Below are 20,356 nucleotides of genomic sequence, written 5' to 3' on the forward strand. Positions count from 1 at the left end.
ATGTGTCGGGGCTTGGTTCCAAGTAAACACTCCTGAATGCATGCGAAGCCGAGCCCTTTGACTCAACGGGATTAAAATAATTCAAAATCCAAGTATCTCATCTCAGCTACCAACATGAACCATTGCATTTTTATGCGCTCGTTGATTCAGATGCATACCTACCGAGATTAGATAAGAAAAAAAATGGTTGCACTAGTGGAGTTGGGGATTGGGTGTGGAAGAAGTTCAGGGACCTTCGCTAAGCCTTCAGCAGATGATTTAGATTTCTGATTATTAATGCCAAAGACATGTCACTTGGAGAATCACTGAAGGGGACGATCTAACGGAAGGTGAAACTGCTGATAAATCTCTCTGTTTCTGCTCCACATGTCGGCCTAAAACTCCAGGTTGCCTGCAGAGGCTGGGAAGAGGAAATTATCGTTTTCCTGCCGTACTCACGATACTGTTGATACTGTTGCGTTTCCTTTACAGATTGCATCTCTCTCTATGCAGGCTGGCTAAACCAGCAGAAAAGATTTAGTTTTCTAATACGTGCAACAAGAAGCCCTCTGCGTTTCCTAGGTAAGTATGTTTTAATTATTGTTTCTGATAGTCAGGTATCCACATTTCTTTGGGAATAAGCAAATTCAGCAGGACTAACTTCTGACTAGCCGTACAAAAGATTGGTCAGCAATTCAGCCACGTCCAGTTAGAAACTAGGAATGGGTGACTGCATTTGTACATACTAACCACAGCTGCCTTCTTGCTTTCAAAGGTAGGTGTCATCAGTCAGGATGTAAACTACTCAGGTTGGGGATCTGCCCCCCACCCCCCCGTGTATTACTTTTGCACATGCAGAATAATGCACTTTCAATCCACTTTCACAATTGTTTGCAAGTGGATTTTGCTACCCCGCACAGCTGCAAAGTGTACTAAAAGTGGATTGAAAGTGCATTATTCTGCATGTGCGGAAGGGGCCATTTATTGTGAACCATAAAGATCACCTTCAGAATTAAAAGTTACTTGTAAGTTACAAGTGGCATAGTTTCTTAGCGGGTTGCTTTCTAGGCTGTGTTTTGTGTTTCTTCCATTTTTTTTTTCATGAGATTGAAAAATAAACTGATATTTTGAAATCTAGTTGCACTTCAAAAGTCCTGTTCTCCTGTCCGTTGACAGTGCAGTCCCATACATAGTTACTCCAGTGTTTTTTTTAATTGGTTTCAGTTGGCTTAGACTGGAGCAATTCGACAGGACTGCACGATGAATAACCATGGACCCGTAATATGCACAAAAGGGAACTTCCGTTTTTTTTCTTGACCTGTAATGATCCAGAATATTTTCTGATCTGTATATTAAGAAAACACCTCTTTCATGAGGTTTGTTGCTCATGAGCACAATTTATGCCTAAGCACTTAATTGGCATAATATTGCTTGTATTGTTATGTGGAACAAAAGGGTTTGAGGTCCATAAACTGGTTTTCCCTCTCTCCCTCTCTCCCTCTCTCTCTCTCTCTCTCTCTCTCTCACACACACACACACACACACACACACACACACACACACACCCTGTTTCCCCAAAAATAAGACATCCCCTGAAAATAAGACGTAGTAGAGATTTTGCTGAAGTGCTAAATATAAAGCATCCCCCAAAAGTAAGACATAGCAAAGTTTTTGTTTGGAAGCATGCCTGTAGAACAGAACACCAGAGCATGCAGCTGTGGAGCGGAAAAATAAGACATCCCCTGAAAATAAGACATAGCGCATCTTTGGGAGCAAAAATTAATATAAGACACTGTCTTATTTTCGGGGAAACACGGTAGTAGTTAAGAGCAGGTGTACTGTAATCTGGAGGAACTGAGCTGTGGAGGCTTATCTGGGGAATTCAGATTAGCCTGTGCACTCCAACACATGCCAGCTGGGTGACCTTGGGCTAGTCACAGTTCTTCTGAGCTCTCTCAGCCCCACCTACCTCACAGGGTGTTTGTTGTGGGGGGGGGGAAGGCAAAGGAGTTTGTAAGCCCCTTTGAGTCTCCTTACAGGAGAGAAAGGGGGGGATATAAATCCAACTCTTCTTCTTCTTCTTCTTCTTCTTCTTCTTCTTCTTCTTCTTCTTCTTCTTCTTCTTCTTCTTCTTCTGCTCTTTCTCACACTCTCTCTCTCCCTTTCCTTTCCGCATCGAAGGACCACAAATGATCTGGCAAAAGTCAGAAAAAACAGCCGGCCTGTGCACAGGTCGAGGAGATCTCAAGTAAGACTTCATTCCTCCCTTTTGTCCTTTTATTATTTTTAAATTTTTATTTACTTCATTTATACCTTACCTTTCCCCTCTTCTTTTTACCTGATAACAACCCTATGAGGTGAATTAGTCTGAGAGTGTGAACTGGCCCACGTGTGCCCAGCATGGCAAAGAAGGGATTCAAACCTGGATCTCCCATAACTCAGGAGCAGCAGTGGCATAGCAGGTTAAGAGCTCAGGTATCTAATCTGGAGGAACCGGGTTTGATTCCCAGCTCTGCCGCCTGAGCTGTGGAGGCTTATCTGGGGAATTCAGATTAGCCTGTGCACTCCCACACACGGCAGCTGGGTGACCTTGGGCTAGTCACAGCTTCTTGGAGCTCTCTCAGCCCCACCTACCTCACAGGGTGTGTTTGTTGTGAGGGGGGAAGGGCAAGGAGATTGTAAGCCCCTTTGAGTCTCCTACAGGAGAGAAAGGGGGGATATAAATCCAAACTCTTCTTCTTCTTCTTTTTCTTCTTCTTCTTCTTCTTGGTCTGACCCTAACTGGTGCTCCACATTGGCTCTCTTATAAGTGGGTGAGGAAATATTTTGGCTTTGGCGCTGCTCACAAGCTTTGTCATTTGAACTACATCAGGGTGCAAGTAAAATATTGGACACGGCGGTTTTTATGTGGGATACGGTTGTGACTGTTAATGCTGGTGGATCTCTTTAGCATCTTAGTCCTGTTCCCTCTTGTAGCTGTTCTCATTCAAGCAGAGCTGTGATTTCTGTGTTGCTGCCCTTGGTGGGAATTCAAAACATAACTGGCTTGACTTTGTTTATTTGTTTTCTTATTTATTATGTGGCCTAATTATCTTTCAGTTGTTGCCTTTGCCAGTATTTGTCGGGAGTGAGACATTGTCCTTCCACCCCAAACTACATGTTCTAATTTTGAGTTTTTTTTAAAAAAAATTTTTTTTTATACTTGATATTAAAATAGTGCTTTCAAATGTTCAAAGAAGTTCATGTACATTTTCCTTAAAACATCCCTGTAAAGTAGATCAGCTGTTATTCCTCAAGGGAAAACAGGTGACGGTGAATATTCACTACCGAAGCTCCAGAAACTCATTGACCCAACTTACCTTGAGTGAACTCCACCATTCAAAATGGTGCACAATAGTTACAGCAAAGATCGGGGAACTGGGTTATGACAGTGACTCCTTCAATATGCTAACCTTTACTGAAACTTTTGCCCTCATTAAAGAGAGGCTGTTAGCAATGGACTATCAACAACTGCAGAGCTTGGCAAATAGAATCCTTGTTCACCCAACAAATGTCATATCCAATTCCTTTCCATGAGGATACCCAGCCTATTATATTACCAGGCTCACTGGAATCCCATACACAGGAGAGCCACTATATGCTGGCTAGATTGTAGCATAATGCCATCTCTGCTACATAGAGGAAGACTTAAAGGTCTTCCAAGATTAAAGGTCTTAAAGGTCTTCCAGATTATACTGAATCAGATAAAGTAGTTACGCTTTTAAATTGTCAAGATTTTCATTGTTGCCTTATAGTGGCAAAGTTTTTGTCAGAAGTTTGTAAACTGAATGTATGACAAACGCGAAGTTTTTTACTATTCACTTTTTAACTGGAACTGTATTTTTATACTATCGTGTATATGCCAATAAAGGCTTATTGAATTGAATTGAGGTGACGGTGGAGTTGAGTCTGGGTTGTGGGCCCTCTGAGCCACTGAGAAAAGGCAAAATTCAAGCCAGGGATGCGTAGTTTCTCCACCACTACGCTACATCATCTTGCTTCATTTATTTACTCTGTCCAAGGCTGGGCTTTCTCCTTCTGCTGTTCCCAGTCTTGGTTCTTCCAATGTTGAAAAAAAATGTTTCGATTTGTTGTAAGTAATTTTGTTTCATTCATATATTTCAATTGTGTTTTATCCGATTCACATATACAAATCAGCTCTTCAGCAGGAGGTTTACCATATTAGTTCATTTCTGTCTTGACCCCGTATATGGAGAGACGGACATATCTGTGCAGATCTTTCAAATAAGATTTGCTTTCAGGAAGTATTGGTCTCTCTTTGCCATGTGGTCAGCTATACTCATCTCCCACCCAAACAGGCTGGGCTCACAGCAGAATTCTCAAAATATGCACAACCAGAGGAAATGTTTTTATTTAAGACAGAAGTTGGAGGATAAGTCAGTCCAAGGCTACTCTATATCTCAATAGCTAAAGGAAGAGTTCATATTCAGAGTAAGAATGAGACTGAATTTGTTACAGGGGAGTAACAGCATAGGATGGCAGTTGACTTCATGCCCTGCTTCTGACTTTTCTGAAGGCATCTTGGTGACCACTCCTGGAAATTCTCAGATTTCAGCCCAATAGCACTGTGGAGACCAGCATGTTTTTCAGAGTGTAAGCTTTCAAGAGACTAAGCTTCATCAGCTATCTGATGAAGAGAGCGTTGGTTCTTGAAAGCTTACTCCCCCCAAAATCTAGGTCTCTAAAATGCTATATGTGTGTGTGCTACGGTGACCAGACGTCCCGCTTTTGGCGGGACAGTCCCGCCTTAAAACAATTTGTCCTGGGTTCCGCGGGTTTTTTTGAAGTGTCCCGATTTTTGGAAGGCTGCCGCACTGCCTTCTGGGCCGGCCGCCTACCCCTTGATCCCGATCGGTTTCTAAAGGTGACCATCCTGGTTTTTACTGCTCTAATGTGCCTACCCGATGTGTGCTATCAAGTCACAGCTGACTTATGATGACCCCGTAGGGTTTTCAAAAGGCAAGAGACACTCAGAGGTGGTTTGCCACTGCCTGTCTCTGCATGGGCTGAGAAAGTTCTGGGAGAACTGTGACTCGCCCAGGGTCACCCAGCAGGCTTCATGAGGAGGAGTCGGAAATTGAACCCAGTTCTGCAGATTAGAGTCCACTGCTCTTAACCACATTGGCTCTAAGCTACTACTGGACTGGAATGTTCTATTGCAGAACAACACCGCTACCTTCTGAAACTATCTTGCTGGAAACAGGACACGGGACAAGATGGACATTTTCTCATTAAAGATGATCTTAGAGAATTCTGGGGGGTAGTTGTGTTAGTCTATTGTAGCAAAACTGCACAGAAGACCAGCGGCACCTCATTTATTTATTCCTGCTATTTGTAGTCTGCCTTTCTCACTTGGACTCAGGGCAGAGCAAGTCAATCCAATGGACTGATGGAACATTCAGTGAACAATGCAATAAGATTAGAGTTATTGAGTGAACCAAAAGTCTAAAAACAGAACTGAACCAAAGCAAATACATGCTAAAGCATAGGTGTCAAACTTGCGATGCTGGCAAGGGATGATGGGAACTGTAGTCCATAACATCTGGAGGGCCGCGAGTTTGACACCTGTGTGCTAAAGGATGCAAAATTCCATAGGTCCATTCCAGTGGTGGGATTCAAATATTTTAACAACAGGTTCCGATGGTGGTGGGATTCAAATAATGACTGTTTAAAAGTATTAAAAACATTTTTAATATCACTTTTTTATTTTAAGTATTAAAAATATTAATAATAAAAAATATTGTAAGTATTTAAAAAGTGAAAAAGAAAATTTTAACAACAGGTTCTACAGAACCTTCGGAACCCCCTGAATCCCACCTCTGGTCCATTCTAGTTTCAGCAAGCTCTACACAGTAGTGTCGACTACAATCCATAATAACGTTTACTAGTAATTTTCAAAACTAACAACATTTGTTCCAAGAGGAGCCTTCATGGGACACCATTCACTTCTTCGGGTACACTGGGAAGAAACAGAAGACACTGATATGACATTCTCCTCTCCAGCACAGTTACTGCACGTTTCCTACAGATGTATGGAAGCACGGGGGGAAATCTCTCACACAGATGGTTCTAGAGGGTGTAATCTTCAAACCCCTGAAGGGGAGGAATAAACACGTTGCCTTGCAATCAGTGGAACTAATTAGATCAAGCAGTTGGAGGACGGTCCCCGGGATCCAGCCAAAAGTGCACGTTGAAGAACAGCTGTGGATGCTATAATAATTTGCATGTTCATCTGAAAGAGTCTCCAGGGGCCTGCTTTTGCCAATCTGTGATTGCTACAGACCCATAACATTCCAGCTCCCGCCCATCTATACCCCCACAAATACCTCCTACACAGCAAGGCAGAAAGAGAGTGACTGAAATAACGTGGAACCTCCCTGAAGCCAAACAGGCAGTTCTTGTGTCGTGCTTCCCCTGCTGTTCGAGCCTCTCAAATGGAACATCCATCCTGGCTGTAAGCGCTTGCACTGGCATGAAACCCCCTTGGAAGAAGGTATGTTTGCACTGTTTAAGCTGGTTCCGTTTGACTTAGCAGAACCAAGGGAGGACTGTGTGGGACAGCTTGCCTTTCAAAAGCGATAAGCTTCAGGTGCCGAGTTCCTAGAAACACTCCTCGAATGCAAGGCAAGATAATGGAGGGAGAGAGGTCATGCTGAAACATGACCAAAGCCAAACCAGAAAGTACAGAAGAATAAGCAAGTCGGAAAGGAATTACTTCTCAAGAGATATGACTTCTACTTATTACCTAAAGGTAGGGGAATCAGTATTCAGGGATGAGGGAACGAGCACTTCACAATCAATGTGAACTGTGTAAACAATGTGTATTATCGTGCATTGTGAAGATCTAGTCGATTATATCTGCCTTATGCAAGGGCAGAACAAAATCAGGTCTGTCTTTATGTTGGAATAATCTCTCCCGAGTCTTTCAAGGGCCTCTGGTCTTCAGTTTATTTTTGCTGCAAAAAAATGATCAAGCCCAAGCAAGTCTGCTCAGAATTGTGTCCCATGTTATGCAATAGGATTTACTTCCATCCATCCATCAATCTTTATTACTGTAATAGACCGGCATAAGGTAGATAAAGATACGCACAATTAAAAGGATACAATATATTAAAACTGTAAATATATACCTAAAAGAACCTACCAGCAGAAGAAAATTGGGAACACAAAAAAGGTATGAGAACATCAAGGGGATGGGATAAGAGCAGTGGAGGGATTCAAATAATTTAACAACCGGTTCCGGTGGTGAGATTTAAATAATTTAACAACTGGTTGTTTACAAGCACCATTTTAACAACCGGTTCTGCCAAAGTGGTGCGAACCTGCTGAATCCCACCATTGGAAGAGTGAACAGTTTAAAAGAAAACAAGGCATAAGGGGATAATAAAATTGGCAGATAAAATACTATACCTAGTAGACCATAGTACACTCTAGTACAGTGATAGCTAACCTTTTCTAGACCGAGTGCCCAAATTGCAACCCCAAATCCACTTATTTTATGCCTTAAAGGTGCCAACCCGACAATTTAACCCTGAATACTAGTAGGAGTTTTTGTTTTTTAGAAAAAAATGGTTGGCTCAAGCGTGCGTAAATACTCAAGGAGTAAGCTTGGTGGTAGTCAAGTGAAAGCTTTTGCTTTGGAAGCAAGCAGTTGCAACTCTTCCAACAGGTGAATCACGACCCTAGGAGGGTTTACTCAGAAACAAGCCCCATTGCCAGCAACTGAGCTTACTCCCAGGTAAAGGATTGCGCTTTAGTTCTTTGCATGAAAATCAGTGGGGTTTAACAGCGCTTAACAGGGTTACCTACACTGCTTCCCCAAAACTAGGTCTTAAGTTTAATGCTAATAATCAAGCCCAGTGGCCCAGGCCAGCCTAGATGTGTGGTGGAGGGCACTCTGCGCGTGCTCACAGAGAGGGCTCTGAGTGCCACCTCTGGCACCCGTGCCATAGGTTCACCACCACTGCTCTAGTAAGACAACCCTTAGTATTTATTAAGTATTTTCAGGGTTACAGCTTTACACAGCAACTGCTATGGAATAACTGCAGATGTCAGGCTGGGTGCCAAGTAGCATCGACAAGTGATTTCTTCAGATCTGTTCTTGGCTTGAGGTGATTTGGCTACAACAAAATAAGCTTTTATGAGAAAATTTGGGCATGCTGCGTCACCTCAGAATTGTAAATGGTTCTGAGATCCATATTAGGTGCCACTAAAACTATTTCTGAGAGGGGGGGTAGCACAGTGCAGCCCAATATCAGATCTTGGAAGCGAAGCAGGGTTGGTACTTGGGAGGGAGACCACCAAGGAAGGTTCTGCAGAAGAAGACAATAGCAAACCACCTTTGCTTTTCATTTGCCTTGAAAGTCCCTTGGAGACTTGATATTACAGTTTCTACTGCTGATGCTGCACCATAGATAGGAGTGCATTGGTATTTCTTTTAATTCTATATAATTATACATGTATCATGCTCAAGGTGACCAGATGGTCACCTTTGTGAACCAGGACAGGGATAGGTGGCCGCACGTGCGCGCAGCCGCAGGAGCGCACTGCCTTCTGGGGCGCTGCTGTTTCCCACCCTGTGACAGGTGCAGCATCAGCAGTAGAAACTGTAATATCAAGTCTCCAGGGGGCTTTCAAGGCAAATGAAAAGCAAAGGTGGTTTGCTATTGTCTTCTTCCCCAGAAGGCCGTGCTCCTGCAGCTGCGTGCGCGGGAGGCTGCTGCACTGCCTTGCACCCCAGAAGGCAGCGCCAAGCAGCCCTCCCAAAAGAGGTGGGACCAATGGAAAAATAACCCGCTTGGAATTGTGGGACAAATTATTAATGAAAGTAAGGACTGTCCCACCAAAAAGTAAAGGACGTCCTGAGTCCCAGCCTAATCAATTACTATAAACAAGGATATATAACTGCCTTCAAGGAAACGCCGAAGCTATCTCTGTATAGCTCTCTGAAACGGGCTGCTTGGAAGGTGAGATCAGAATGGATAATGCACTTATGAGCTTCACATCTGTATTTCTGTGTCTTAATGGCAGCAGCAGCCAAAATGGAATTTATTTGACCTACTTATCTTAGGTCACGTGAAAGTGGTCATATGCTATCATGTGAGCAAATTCGATCACTATTATGAAATTCATCAGAATGTATCAGAACTTTCAAGAATCCAGTTAGAAAAACGTTGACACTCTATTTTTTAAAGATGTCTGTGGTTTTAGCATGTTTTAGGGACATTCTTTTCTCTCTGGTGGTCCTTCTCAATATTATCCTATTCAGACCCATGAAAAACAGAACCTGTACACGGTGGATGGTTTTAATGACGCGACTTAATATTTCATGGTTCCCTTGCTTTCTTCCGTTCAAACTGACATGCATGGAGGTTAATTATTGAGTGAGCTACAGAGAGATCGGGCTTTGTGCTACTGTCTGTTGATACCCTGGCAGGTGTCCGTTGGAAGGCTTTTTGCATTCTGAAAAGATACAATTTTAACAAATAATGTTGTTTACTGAGAATCTTACCTGACCGGGACCGCAGGCCGTTCAAAAAGGGAACTGGATGTGATTGTGTATATGTGTCTTTCTTGTGTGCAAATTTGTGGATGAATCCATTAAGTACCCCTGAAGGCATTTTTGGCTGAAGGCATCTGACCCCATTTCAGCGTGAGTTTAAAATCAATAGCTTTCTCTGGTCAGAGATGTTTACCTGTCACACATCTTTCAGGGTTTTTTTTGATGAGATTTCATTAAAAACATGTTTTAAATTCTTTGCCTCAATGGCTACTCAATCTCTACGCTAGATCCAATTTACAGTCTTGTTCTGATTGTCCTAGACAGCATTTATTTTTTAATCCACCAGGCTGCTAACGACAAATCCATAGGGTTTTCAAGGCAAAAGACATTCAGAGCTGGTTTGCCATTATCTGCTTTTGCAACCCTGGACTTCCTTGGCAGTCTCCCATCCAAGTACTAGTGATGGCCAATGGCCTTGCTTAGCTCCAAGATCTGACAGCAGCTACAGTGATTTAGAAATGACAAATCTCTGGTGATGTTACCCAAGGTGGAGACTTGGGCCGCTTCCGCACGGCCACGAACGGTCCCGGTTGCGGCTGGGAAGACGGCGCTGTGGAGCACCGTCGTCTGATCGACCGACCTTCTCTGCGACCGTCCGGTGCATTGCCGAGGCCAGGGGACACGCCCCCTGCCCTGCGCGACCGCTCCGGCGTCACCGGTGTCCCCAGGCCTCGGTGATGCGTTGGACAGTCGCAGAGAAGGTAGGTAAATCAGGCAAAGGGGGAGGGATGGCGTCTTCCAGCTGCCACCTTTTTCCAAAAACCTCGCTGGGGAAGCGAGGAGGGAAAACGGTGGCTTTGCACCGCTCGGGAGGCACGAGGGTGGCGCAGCTGCACAGCAACTGCGCCCCCTGTGCAAACAGCTCCCTGGGGACGGCGTTTTTGCCGTCCCCAGGGCACTGTATTAGGCCCGTGCAGAAAGGGCCACAGTCTCTCAATTTTGTGGAGAATATTAGCTTAGAGCAGACTGCTTATTAAATGTTGCGAGAGGCTGGGTAAAGAATCTTTCGTACCAGTGTATATGAAGAGGAGCTCTTGGAAGAAAATCCACAAAGAATATAATGCAAATTTGACAATCTTTATTGCAGGGATAAGGGACTTATAATCACTTAGTCAATGCAGCAAACATGCACACACAGAGTTCCTAAGATAGGTTGGAAAATAGATCTGGAATAGAAAGGGGTATGGGATATATGGGTAATATGACCTGATTGCGACATGAAGAAGATCCAGGGTTCAGAGCCAAATGACCAGCTTTAGTTCCAGGGGGCAACATGTTGGACACAGCAACAAGGATGGAAAGGTGTCAGTGGCACTGATTGGTTGGCCCTTTGGAGGGTAGGATATTTAAAGGGTGAAGAACTATCTTTGGGGGTCTCAGGACAACCTTTGGGAGATGCTCGGACGGATTGTTTGAGAAACAAATCAAGTGCACTGTCAGGTGGTCAGAAGAAGTTAGTTACAGAAGGGAGTATCTGGGTTAAGATAATCAGGGGAGACAATGACATCAGGAGTCTTCTTGTGGCTGGAAATGAGCATCCGTTCAGCAGGGATACTGTATCATGTTGAGGACATATTCTTCCCTGGCTGTGGAGCTGAAAATGTGCTGACACGGTAAAACATGCTGAGAGCATGAGAACAGAAAAACAATTCCTGGAAGCTTCTTGTAGGTAGACCTGGCAATTGCCAGAGAACGGGCTCCCCCCCACCCCTGCAATGCCGGCATCACCCTTTAGGCTGGCACGTGGGCAGTGGTACCTGTGAATAAGCACTCCCCCACCCACGCTATGCCAGGGCGCTATGGTAACAGTGAGACCTACCTGAAAGATACTGCTGAAGTTCTTGATGAATGTTGATTTAGCAGTTTTCTTTGCATGTTCTCTTGAAGCTCTACTAATAATATTTAACCTTTAAATTGTGCGCTCGGAGCGTTCCAATAACTTTGCATACATTATTTCAGTTCTCTCCCACCCTCTTGAGGAGGCCAGTATCATTATCCCTACATGACAGAGTTGGGGCTGAGGCACAACAAGTTACAGAAGGTGATCCAATGAGTTTGCAGTTCAGTTTGAAGCAGAGTGTTTACACTGTTTAATCCAGTCCACTGTGCTATTAATCTCAAAGTACGCAGGACTAGCTACTGCTCTTCACAATTGTTTACAGTTCTCCAATGTAAACAAAGAATGAGAAAAAACGGTTGCAGAAAGGGAGCAACTGGGCCAGCAACAAAATCATGGGAGGAGGATTAAGCTTAATTTGCACAAGAAGCAGATGAGGTGGTGTCATCTGGTCTCTACCTCCAGCGCTGCCACCAGTTACCAGGTTCAGCCTGGTTTAGTAAGCTAGTCTTTTAAAAAAATCACTCTGCCTTGGTCCTTTACTCCTCATATTTGGCCATACAGCATGACATGCCCCAACTGGAAAAAAAACCTGCCAGGATAGGGAGCGTGCTCTGCAGAGGCGTACTGCGCCTGGTGCATACTCTGCAGTTTCCGCCCCCACCGCACATACACACTTACCTTAGTTCAGCCTGGAAAAAGCGGCCTGTCCACTTGAGGCTGAAAATGGCCTGGTGGGAACTACACTTCCCAGGAGACCTTGGGGCTCTCAAGGTCTCCTGAGAAGTGTAGTTCCCACCAAGCCATTTTCAACCTCAAGTGAACAGGCCGCTTTTTCGTGCGCCTGGTGCAATGTGCACCCCCCCCGTCCCCTGGTAGCTCCGCCTCTGGTGCTCTGGGTCCTTCGCAGGCAAACTGAAAATCAGACTGGTGGCAGCTAAAGCATCACTTGTAGGTGATGACATCACTTTCAGGTTACCCTGGAAGTGGTGATACGATGTCACCTGGATGCTCTTCCCCCATATGTTTCATGTCGGCCATCCTAGAACCCTAGACGGAGCGGTTGTTTGAAGTGGAGGACGAGTGAGAAGATACTCCAAGTGTGCAGCAAAACCTCACCCTCAGGCTCTACCTTCCTGTGACCGATAGCAAACATGTTTCTGAGCTGTCCTACAGCAGGTGGAGGCTCCCACGATACAACACTTAAAAGTATTACATTCTGTGCATCCCTATATATTCATGAATATAGAAAGCTAACATATTAAGATAAATCCAGGTTACAACCAGTGGTGGGATCCAAACATTTTAGTAACAGGTTCCCATGGTAGTGGGATTCAAACAGTGGTAAGCATGCCAATGGGAGGGCTGGGCAGGGAGGCAGCGCGGGGGCATGGCCAGGCGATTTCTCAGTGCCGGACCTTAATAATTTCTCCTGTTACTGTAAAAAACTCTTACTGTAAAAAAAAGTTCCTAATTTCCAGCTGAGTATGCTTTCGTGTCCATAGGTTTTAAGAAGCTCATTATAGCAAGTCCTATAGGTCTGCTGCCAACAGAAACAACTACTTCGCCCTCCTAATTGACTGCCTGTCCAAATACTTAATACTTTCAAATACTTAATTTTGTTTCTAGAAATCAAAAGAAAGATACTTTTCTTAAACAAGGAACTTTACCATATTTCTAAAACATGTTTTTAAAACAGCCCAACTGGGAGAATTATCCCGTTTTCTACCTTCGCTAACCAGCCACATAGGAAACAACAGGACTTTATGATTTTTTGGACCTTCAATAGGATTTCCTTAGCGGAAGAAATCCAGACTCAATTAAGTAACCCCCTCTGCGGCACACACAAATAATTAGTAACCCACTCTCGAGAACTGGTGAGAACCTGCTGGATCCCACCTCTGGTTACAACCCTTCTGAGTGATATTCTTTGTGTGGGGGAATTTCGTTTTGAATGGCGTAGCATTCTGTTGTGTGAGCCCTCCCATGCAGGCTGAAGTGGTACAGTCCTTTTATAACATTGCCCCTTCAACTACTCTTTGAGAAAATGTATGCCTTAGTGGTAACTGCTTGAATGGAGGACATTGGTTGGGTCATAATATTTTCTTTGGCTTCTCCATGCTGTTCAGACTCTCGCATCCTCAGCCACGCCTTTAGCCTTACAGAAGAGGATGCACAATTTCTTCCTCTTTCTGTGACTTTTACGGTGATTCACTCTGTGGCTTGGATCTGCAATCAGTATCATAAACAGAACACAATGTTTCTGTCTCTTCTGCTTTCCAAAGATAATCGCAGCAAAATTGGTCAGTCCGGCGTTATCTGAGCAAAGAAAGCACAACGCATCAGCTGGGAAAAGCAGGGCTGCTCAATTGAATTTGACGTTTCCATGTTCTTACAGATTCTCAGGGGTTATCTCTGGATGTAAGATACATTTCGGGTCAGCGCACTTCGTCGGGTAAGTGCCACTTTTGCCTTCTGCTATCCTTGGGGAACCGAAGCGTGGACTTATTACAATTACAGTTTCCACACATGTGGATGTTACAGCTCTTTCAGAGAAAAGAGAGCTTTCTGGTCCCAGGACATTGGCGAAGCGGAGATAGATAGTAGGATTCTGTAGCTAGCAGGAAGCGATGTAGCACTGCAGGAGGCAGTTTGGGGGTAAGGAGGGTGTGTTGCTTTTGATTGGCTGTGGCTCAGCGGCAGAGCATCTGCCTGGCATATAGGAAGTCCCAGGTTTGATCTTGAATTATTAACTGAACCCCAACAGAGATGGATTATCACAAGGGCCAGATCCAATACCTTCCCATCGGCCATTACAAAGGGTCGCTACTTATCCATCCCTCTCCAGGATTGGGTTTGTCCACACTGTAAAAATCAAGTGGAGACTCTTGCTCACATTATTCTTGACTGTCCGAGGATATGTGGAATGGCAATTTGCCTACTGGAACATTTCTCTCCCAGGCTGGCCCTAGACAAATCTGAAAGTGACTGTGACTGTTCTTTTGTGGAGCTTCTGTTAAACAACACAGATGTCATGCTCTTGGAAAAAGTAGCAAAATTTCTTTTACAAGTGACAGAACTTTCTAAGTAATGTAGACTAAGTAATGTATATATAGTCTTCCTGTCTCATAGCTTTGAATGTACTCTTGATTTGTATTTCAAAAATGTCTGGCAATGCTCTAGAACAGGGGTCTTCAAACTATGGCCCCCCAGATGTTCATGAACTACAATTCCCATCCCAGCCCTTGCCACTTGCCACCATTTCTGATAAGGAGGGCTGATGGGAATTGTAGTCCATGGTATCCTCTGGAGAAACCATAGTTTGAACCCTCTCAGGCTCCTATTTTAAATGCCAAATAAAGGTTGTTGTTGTTGTTGTTGTTGTTGTTGATCCCTGGAACCCTCAGGTAAAGGAACCAAGTAGCAGGAGATGTCAAGAGCTTCTGGCTGAAATCGTGCAGAGAGAACTGTTGCCAATCTTGATAGCTGATCACGATGGGCTGATTCAATAATAAGGCTGCTTCGCATGTAAATTCTTCCCTGCCCAAAATAGTCCCTGCAAGTGTATTTTTTTTTTAAAAAAACAAACCAACCGAGAATATTGCGGAGAAAGATTTTAGTCCAACCCTCTCCCTTCTCCCTTGTCTCCTATTTAAGTGGTGCAGAAAGAATCTCTGGGTTGCAAGCTGGCAACCTTACGATTATGTATGTGTCGTATTTCAACCCGCTTTCCGACCGAAAATTCCTTGTTTGCTGCTTTCTGATTGGTTAATACAGTTCTATTTGCACCCAAGGTCAAAACTAAATCGCTGCTGTGATTTCAGCTTGTGACCTTATTGGCCTTTTGACTTATGGGGTGATTTTTTACTATTCACTTTCATCAGGTCGGGCTGAGGATTTATCTGAGCGGTGGTTGACATTTTTGGTTGCAAAAATGGGGTAAACAATGCTTTCAGGGACTAACTTAATCAAGGGTGGCGCACTGTAAATTCTTCCCTTGGGCGTCTTAGTTGATAGTTCCATGGGAATGTCAACTCAATGCATGGCAGCTGTGAAAAAGGCAAACTCTATGCTGGGGATCATTAGGAAAGGAATTGAGAATAAAACTGCAAAGATTGTCATGCCCTTATATAAAGCAGTGGTGCGACCGCACTTGGAGTACTGTGTCCAGTTCTGGTCGCCGCATCTCAAAAGGATATTGAGGAGATAAAGAAAAAAAAGAGAAGTGCAGAGAGAAGGAACTAACTAAAGAGATGATTGAGGGACTGGTGCACCTTCCCTATGAGGAGAGGCTGCAGCGTTTGGGACTCTTTCGTTTGGAGAGGAGACGTCTGAGGGGGGATATGATTGAAGTCTATAAAATTATGCATGGGGTAGAAAATGTTGACAGAGAGAAATTTTTCTCTCTTTCTCACCTATCTTTTTACTAGAACCAAAGAAGGGGGCATTCATTGAAAATGCTGGGGGGGGGAAGAATTAGGACTAATAAAAGGAAACACTTCTTCCATATGGCAACATGCTTGATTGGTGTTTGGAATATGCTGCCTCAGGAGGTGGTGATGGCCACTAACCTGGATAGCTTTAAAAGGGGCTTGGACAGATTTATGGAGGAGAAGTCGATTTATGGCTACCAATCTTGATCCTCCTTGATCTGAGATTGCAAATGCCTGTAACAGACCAAGGTGCTTTCAGGGGAGCAACAGCCGCAGAAGGCCATTGCTTTCACATCCTGCATGTGAGCTCCCAAAGGCACCTGGTGGGCCACTGCGAGTAGCAGAGAGCTGGACTAGATGGACTCTGGTCTGATCCAGCTGGCTTGTTCTTATGTTCTTATGTTCTTATGTCAGCATCTAATTCGATTAAGTTAACTTTGTCCTGAATAGAAGAAGCCAGACAAGGACTGGATTCAGAGCTCAAGCTTAGAAGCTTCTTATGCATAGAGGAAGTAGTTAAAAAGCTGCATTTTGAAGAAGCATCTTTGCTTAAAAGTGGGAACAGCGGTCTTACAGTCAAATTTTTACATATGTATTTTGGGAAAACCTCAGATTTCCGAACAAGGCATTTTTCTTTCATGAAAAAATTGTACCATAAATGCTTGAGGAAAACTCACTACAATTCTAGAAAAATCAGCTGCTTCAAAAGGAACCTCAACTGAGGAGGTTTGTAAAAAAAAAGTTTGTGAAAAATCTGTCAAGTGAAGATTTACTCTTTTTATAGAATTCCAGCAAAGCGACCAACCATTATACGGGAAAGCATCCAGGACCAATTGTAATGGCAACAAGATCAGATTCACGGACTCCAGACTTTCATCGATGTACATATGTCCTCCTGGTTTTAGGTTCAGTTTGTAATTTCCCATGGGTGAAGAGTTTGGGTTGTGTGTCAAATCGTTCATAGCAGCAGGGGCCTAGGAATTTGTGATCTGTGTTGACAGTTTGTTAATGTGGTTACTCACCAGGTCAAATCTCTCGTTGATACATTGGAAGGACCTTGCTGCTAATAGGCACTGCTCTGTAAGTTCAGCAAGCAGTCTCGGGAAAAAAAGTTTGACTGAAAGTTGGCTTCCAAAGCAGCATGTAGGAATCAAAATGTAAATCAAATGGCAACAGACATTCAATAAAGGAAGAGCTGGTTTTTATACCCCCCTTTTCCCAACCTTTAAGGAGTCTCTGCGCAGCTTACAATGGCCTTCCCTTCCCCTACCTGCAACAGGCAGCTTGTGAGGTAGGTGGGGTTGGGAGAGTTCTGAGACAACCGGGACTAGGCCCAGGTCACCCAGCGGGCTTCTTGAGCAGCAGCGGGGAAAACAAACCCAGTTCACTAAATTAGAGTAGGGTCATCAAGAACAGGATCATCCCGGTGACAGCAGCTACTTCACTGAGTTGGGAGGAAAGGTTTTGTAACCCGTTCCCTGATTTGGGGGCAGGTTCCAGCTAAAATGTTATGGATCCTCCAGGAAACAAGTCCAGACACCACCTCTGCTTGTTATAGTGTTTTATCTGTTACTGGAGTCATTTCACGTTGTGGAGACCTTGTCCATATCTCGGATGAAAAGAATGTGGTAAACTGTAGTTTTGCAGTTTGCATGCACTCATGACTACCCCCACCCCCACCCCGGCCACACTTCCCACCAAGACAATCAGTGCTTGGGCAAAGTGTACAGACACAATTGTCAAGACTTTCCTTCAACGGTTCACCTTTTTTATGTTGATCTAACGATAGATTGATATATCAATCTATTTATACAATGAAAGATAAAAATGGAAGATTATGTTAAAAATTAAAGCATGCATATGTGATCGAGAACCTGCGAAACATTCCCCACCCCCCACTCCGGTTGTAAGCAAAAAATCTGCTGAAAGGTAATGCCTGCCCCGCTGCAAATTGGGTGATGGGTAATAATGCCAAACACACCCTGAAACAAAGGTCTATTTCCCACTGGAAAAATTAAAGTGGATACAAACCGGTTTGGTCTGATTCGAGACCTTTTCAGTGCGGTTTCATGGTCCCCCCTGCAGCCAGACGACCCCTGCTCCAGGCGACGCAGCAGCCAGGCTGAATTCCCCACTATTCACGGATCTGCCGTGCGATCCACTCAGGGGCTTCCTGATTGGCTGTTGCGTTGTGCTGTGGAGGGAATTTTTTAAATTTTCTGCACTTCAGATTCACGTCTGCGTGAGCACGTGCAGAAGAACTGCACGCAATGCCCCGTTTCTGTGCTGCTTTGTCTGCTCGGATCCACGTGGATGTGAGGCGTAGTGTTCCTTTGTGTTGCAGAAATTCAGAAAACCATTCCAAACCAGCCCCATGTTGCCACATATCCACGTGGATTTTAGCTAAGTGAAATGTCACTCGCAAGGGCGGGTAGTTCGAACCCGGATTCACCCCCCCCCCACTTCCCCACTGTTCCAGATTTAACACGCGTTTTTCAAAAAGGTCTACTTCCCTCCAGGTTCTAAAATAATGCGTGCTGGGAGGGGAGGGGGCGACAGAAATGGGGTGAATGCGCGTTCGGCGCTGGTGTAGTGGGGAGTTCTGCAGAAAACCTGGATATTTGGAGTGACGAGCACGCATCTAAGTGGGGAATTGACCAAAAACTCCCTGCCGCGGGAACTTTGCCGTGTGTGATCTGCCATAGTGATGAGGTTGGATAGCTGTATCAAGGTCCCACATAACTTGTCACTCTTTGCCCTTTCCTGTGATTGGCTCTCCCAGCTATCCCTAAGGCCCCTTCCGCACATGCAGAATAATGCACTTTCAATCCACTTTCAAGCTGGATTTTTCTGGGCAAAATAACAAAATCCAAACTTTCCAGAAGCACATGGACAATTTCAACAGGAAGGAAGAAACCATGAAAATAAACAGAATTTGGCTGCCAGTGTTGAAAAACACTAGAATCAAAACTCCACTAGAATCAAAACTCCACAGCTCCACACAAACACAGGATAACTACAGACAATAAAAGGGAACAAAGGCCAGGCTACTTCTATTCAAATGCATTCACCTATTGACCTTGCTATCTTCATTGTGACTCACATGCCAAGCGACTTCTATTCAGGTGGCCTCACCTATTGACCTCACAGTATATATACTCCCCTTGCTTTCCTTTCCTACATCAGATCCTCTGAAGGTGCCAGCCACAGATGCAGGCGAAACGTCAGGAGAGAATGCTGCTAGAACACGGCCATACAGCCCGGAAACCACACGGCACCCCAGTGATTCCGGCCGTCAAAGCCTTCGACAGTACACTTTCAAACAGTTGTGAAAGTAGACTGAACGTGCATTATTCTGCATGTGCGGAAGGAGCCTCAGAAAGAAAGCAGGGAGAGGATGCCAGGAAGCCAGCCAATAGGTTTTTTTCCCTTTTGAACAGAACGTTGCTTCCCGCATTTCACCTTGTTTTTTTCTAAGTGTCCCACATCTTCTGCGCACCTTTCCCTTCACTTTCCTATCTCTTCCTGGATTTTTCTCTTTACTAGCCCAAGTGTTCTCGGATCTCAGCTTATCTCATCTCTGTTCTGACCTTGATTCCCCCTCCCCTCCTGACTCTTTGAAAGGTTTCCTATTTACCTCTGATTACTCAGGGGTTGTGTACAGTGTACCCCTCACTGGTGACAGATAGCACAGCCACTCTGTAACTTTTAGACAAGCAATCTAAGAACATAAGAACAAGCCAGCTGGATCAGACCAGAGTCCATCTAGTCCAGCTCTCTGCTACTCGCAGTGGCCCACCAGGTGCCTTTGGGAGCTCACATGCAGGATGTGAAAGCAATGGCAGCGATCTCTTCGCGGCTGTTGCTCGAAAGCACCTGGACTGTTAAGGCATACATTTACAAGTCTCAGATCAAAGAGGATCAAGATTGGTAGCCATAAATCGACTTCTCCTCCATAAATCTGTCCAAGCCCTTTTTAAAGCTATCCAGGTTAGTGGCCATCACCACCTCCTGTGGCAGCATATTCCAAACACCAATCACACATTGCGTGAAGAAGTGTTTCCTTTTATTAGTCCTAATTCTTCCCCCCAGCATTTTCAATGTATGCCCCCTGGTTCTAGTATTGTGAGAAAGGGAGAAAATTTCTCTCTGTCAAGGATCAAGATTGGTAGCCATAAATTGACTGTATATAATCTGTGTACAATCTGTGGAAGTGAACTAAAGCCCTCCTTCCAAAACATTAGCTATTTGGAACTCTGTGGACAAATACATTTTCAGATTAATAATTTTTTCCCCACCCTTCAGTGAAAATTGTTTATAACTCCAAAGGCTCTCAGCTGCAGATCTTAAGATGACTTCTTTGTGTTTACAGTATTTTTTTTTAATGAGTCATAAGGGTGGTACTGATATCTCACACGAAACCACATTCCCATGACAAGGATAATATAATTATGTCAGCTGAGATCTGAACAAAAATATTTTGGT

At 44.2% G+C, this 20,356-nt stretch overlaps 1 protein-coding gene across 5 annotated transcripts in view; it reads left to right on the plus strand.

Annotated features, from left to right (window-relative positions):
• CMKLR2 (chemerin chemokine-like receptor 2) overlaps positions 1-20,356 on the plus strand; it is a 39,936-nt gene that overhangs the window by 11,557 nt on the left and 8,023 nt on the right. Inside the window, exons 1-3 of one of the 5 annotated variants that reach the window (XM_048485451.1) lie at positions 201-329; positions 472-561; positions 13,837-13,893. The gene's annotated coding sequence lies outside the window, so the exon portion shown is untranslated. Of the gene's footprint in view, positions 1-200; positions 330-471; positions 562-6,403; positions 6,533-13,763; positions 13,894-20,356 lie in introns of those variants that run through there. The other 4 variants (XM_048485453.1, XM_048485454.1, XM_048485449.1 and 1 more) reach the window with 4 other exon arrangements.

The sequence above is a fragment of the Sphaerodactylus townsendi genome, linkage group LG02, assembly GCF_021028975.2.
Source record: "Sphaerodactylus townsendi isolate TG3544 linkage group LG02, MPM_Stown_v2.3, whole genome shotgun sequence".
Taxonomy (NCBI): domain Eukaryota; kingdom Metazoa; phylum Chordata; class Lepidosauria; order Squamata; family Sphaerodactylidae; genus Sphaerodactylus; species Sphaerodactylus townsendi.